We start from the raw sequence: 4454 nt of genomic DNA, 5'->3' as shown, positions 1-4454 counted from the left end.
TGACAGCAGGGCAGCTCACCAGGCACAGAGCAGGAAAATCTCAGGATCCCTGCTCAGCTCTGTCATTCCTTCTTCCACCTCTGAGCCAACAGAACAATTGTGACTGGGCAGAAACTTTACCCTGGAAGGCAGGGGGGTGTGGGTCATGTTGTGGCAAACTCCAGGGTGTTTCTGGAGCTTACAGGGTTATAAAATATTTGGGATGTTTCCTGTTTTCCTTTCAGTATGGACAAACACAGCACGTCCAGGGCAGGGGAGCTGTGAGTGCTGAACAAAGCTGTGCTCTGGCTCAGGAGCTCCACATCCCCTGGGCCTGCATCCCCTGAATCCATCACTTTACAGAATTACACAGCACCTCTCTCTGAGAACTCTTCCCAAGCAGTGCTTCAGAACTCATGTCCACAGCTGCAGTTGCAGAAATGTCATTTCCCAGCTGCTGTTTTTCCAGTTGATTCCATAAGTGGCACATGCTGTCACCTTAGGAGAATCACAGGGATCTTGGGAAGGACCCTGCCAGTGGAGCTGGAAATGACACCTCCTTTCCCTGGAAATGTTCTTCCTCTTTCACTTTCACATTGAGACTTTCTATTTCCCAGTCTCTGGGGAGAGCAGAGGGAGGTTGAAGTTGAGTTGGGTTTGTCTGGATGGAAATGCAGCGCCTGTCTAAGAGCATCTCACAGTCTCAGTGTCCCTGCCCTGTGCTCCTCCAGCAGGGCAAACCAGAGCCTTGAGCTTCAGCAGGAGCTCCTGAGGGAGGAGATCCCTGGCAGGAATTAACAGGAATGACCCCATCCCTGTGGCTGAGCTCTCTGCTGAGCTTCTCCAGCAGCACAAGCCCTCAGAGGGAGGAGCTTCTGTTTGTTCTGGAGCTTTCCCTGTCCCCAAACCACCCTGAGGAGCAGCAGCATCCCCAGCTCATTGCCATGGACCTGGCTGAAGGTGACAGCCCCACCTGAGCCATCAGCAGGAAGAGGCTCCTGAGGGAAGGAGGTTCTGGCTGTGCTGATGGGAACTCCCCAGGGAGGAATTGAAGCCAACAGGAGCTGATGGGAGCAGGAGTGAAGCTCCACATTTCTGTGGAAATAAGCTCAGAGTGGTGAGAGCAGAGTCCAAACCTGGCTTGGGAGCTCCAGGGAAGCAGAGCAGGAAAAGCTTTAATTTCCAAACCAAAGTGATGTCAAATTCTTGTCTAATGGACCCTATGAAAGTGGAGAACAGAGCCAAGGAATCCTTTTGCTCCCTGCAATGGGAATAGCTCCCCTGTCTTTGGGATGGGAGAGGGTTCAGAATGACAGGGAGCAATTTTTCATTGGGCATAACAAATGTGGTGTGTGATAGCCTGGAATATTGACCAGGAAAAGGGAAATCAGTGATTGCACGGGCAGGGAGGTTCTGAAAGGCCTCAGTGTCACTGCAGTGCCAGGGAACCCAAGGCTTGGTGTTTCTTCTTTCAAACTGTTTGAAAAGCTGCTTCTCATTCTGAATTTTTTTCCCTAAATGCTCCTGGAAAATGTGTTTGGAGGAGTGTAGGAAAAGCCCAGTAGGAAAGTGTGGGATGCACTGCTTCAAAATTCAGTTTTTATTGGTGGTAAGGCAGGAAATCAAAGGGACAGTGTGGGTTTGCATTCTTAAATTTTGAGATGGTTTTTTTTTGGAGGATGGTCCTACCTTCTCCTAGAACATGACACTTGGACCAAAAAACATCCAAGAGAAACTTCAGTTCCAATGATTGTTGATTTCCATGGGAAAACAGGGAAGGCTGTGGAAGGAAATTCCCCAGAGAGAGGAAATAAAACTCAGAGCCTTTTTTTTTTGCCATTGAACAGTTATTTTTCTTTTTTTTTTTAATAAATTCCTTATAAATATGTACAAAGAGTCTCAGCATATGAAATTCTTTTTACAAAAGAGAGAAGCCCCATCCAGCCAGGACCAGGAGCCTCCTGGAGCTCCAGGAACTCCGAGCACAGGCCCTGCCCTTGCTTTGGTGAGGAGAAACCTGCACAGTGACCCTGCTGGATTTCATCCCAATGGTCCTGGATCAGCAAAATGCCAGGAATTGGGCATTCCCTGCCTGGCATTCCCTGGGCAGTGCCCCTGGCAGAGACTGGGGAATTCCCAGTGGCCTCAGGACTAAGGAGGATGGGAGGGTTTTGTGATAAACTGCTGGATGACTGGAAAAGGGATGCTGTAAAAACCCAGGGAATAAAATCCCACTGCAGCTGGGTTTGCTCTGCTTGCTGCCACCTGTAACTGCTGATGGAGTAACTAATAAAGGTGTGATTAATAATGGTGTAACTAATTAATGGCCATTTAAGCCTCAGATGCTTTCAGTGAATATTTATCAAGCTCCAGAGTCTCTTCCTGTAAATATTAAAAACCTTGGGAAATTCAAGCACTTCAGTAATTCTCTCGGAGTGGACACTGAAGTCACATCAAAATTCACTCCTGTACTCAAATAAATATTAAAAAAAAAAAATAAATTGTATTTTGTGGTGTAAAAACCCAGGGCAGGAGCAGCAGGTGAGGATCCCTCTCCTTTTCTCAGGCTGACTGGTCCTAGGGAAGCCCAATTCCCATGGAATTCCCAATTCCCTCAGCCCCTGGATCTGGCATGGCCAGAGTCCCGTCACTGTTGTGATGAGATGGAAAGTTCAGCTCACACACAGCAAAGTTACACAAAAACAAGGCTGAGTTTGAAGCCTGGATTGCAAATCAAATTTCAATTTTGCTGGGAGCAAAGTGGCTGCAGGGAAAGTTGTGCACCTGCTGGGGAGCTGGGATCCAGCCAGGAGGGCTGGACATGGACAGTGTGTCCAGGATTCAGTGTGGAGCCTCAGGTTGTTCTGTACACACCAGGCTGCTGTGGAGATCAGGGAGAGATGTGGTGTAGGAAAATTGAGTATTATGGGCTGTTCTGTCCTCACTTAGGACATTTTTCACAGGGCAGTGCAGTTTTCCAGCTGGGAATGCCTCATTCCAGACTCTCTGGACAGACTGCACCAGTTTAACCAGTTCAGTTTGTGATGGATTTCAACAGCAGGAACTGCTTCTGCTCATGCTGAGGGTTTAAGAGATCTTTATAACTTTTCCTGTGCTACAGAAACAAAACAGACTCACAGGTCGGATGGAGCTGGTTCAAGAAGTGTTTAAGGAGGATTTAAGGGAATTGCTTTAGCAGTGGGCTGGCTCAGAGGAATTCCTGCCTCCCTCTCTGAAGCAGGAGCAGATGGGATCCCCCTGGGCACTGCCAGCTCCCTGCTCTGTTCTGCCCCTCCTGGGCACTCCAGGCTGTGGCACAGGAGGCCTGGGCCCATCCCAGCTTTTTTACCTGCTGGAAAAGGAGAAGAGGGAGGAATGTGGAGCTCCTGGGATAACCCAGCATTGCTGTGAGTTCACTGCCCAGAGCTGCAGTTGGAGCAGGTGGCAGCAGCCCACACCAGGCTGCTCTTTTCCCTTGGAATATGGAATTCCAGCTTGTGCAGGGAGCTGCCCTGGCAGGGAACTGCTTTAAAGATTGATGCAGAGCTCCCTCCCAGCCGTGCTCTGCGCACACCATGAGCTCATCGGCGAGCTCTGAAACCCGAGAGGGCCCTCCCAGCTGACCCAGCCCGGGACTGCTCGGCTGCTGGGAGAAAACAAAAGGGCCAGAGGGGAACTGTGCCGGTTTCCTGCCTTCAGGAGGGCACTGGGAATTTCCAGGGAGCTCACAGCACCCTCCCCTTTCCGTGCAAACACCAGCCAGGGGGAAAGCAGATCTTGTAGAAAGGATAAAAACACTCCTTGTCAAAAAATGGAGGCGTTCAAGGATAGCAATTACACCACAAAATGTAAGGCTTTGACAAATCCATACCCTCAACAAGGAATTCCAGTTCTGTACAGGGAATTCTGGCTACAAAACTCCAAAACTTCACCCTCAGTTTATGCAAAACATCCAGTTTGGAACTACAGAAGTGAAGCAAACCAGGACCAAGGCAGGGTTTGGGGTACCAGACTGGTTTGCTCTTGGGAAGCACCATCCATGTGGCTGCTCCAGGCTGGGCAGGACAAGTCCTTTAACATTTTTTGCTGCCTGTTTGGAGCCCCTGTGCACAGCAATCCCCTGGGAGCTCTGAGGTTTGGGGATCTTCACAGCCAAGCCTGTCCAGGGAGGGTTGGGACTGAGGGAGATCAGCCAATCCCTGCACTGGGGCTGACCACAGATCTGGGGGCTCTCCCGAGGTGGGGAGGACAGAATTTCCTTTCCTTTTCCTTGGCTGTGCTGCTCCAAGGGAATTGGAACACTGGGAGCAGCCCCCAACAGCCAGGGCAGCAGAGAGAAAGGGCAGTGCCAGCTGTGTGCACAGGGAAATGGAATAATGCCTCTTCCAGGTGAGAAATTTGTTACATTCAGAGCTGATAAAGGTGAGGGATGTGTGGGAGAGCCTCTGAGGGATGTGAGCCAGGGCTGGGGAGGA

This window comes from Melozone crissalis, unplaced genomic scaffold (genome assembly GCF_028551555.1).
Source record: "Melozone crissalis strain CALT ecotype California unplaced genomic scaffold, PUWL_Pcris_2 ptg000063l_1, whole genome shotgun sequence".
Taxonomy (NCBI): domain Eukaryota; kingdom Metazoa; phylum Chordata; class Aves; order Passeriformes; family Passerellidae; genus Melozone; species Melozone crissalis.
The sequence above is the reverse complement of the archived record's forward strand: the minus strand, read 5'-3'. Positions refer to the sequence as shown.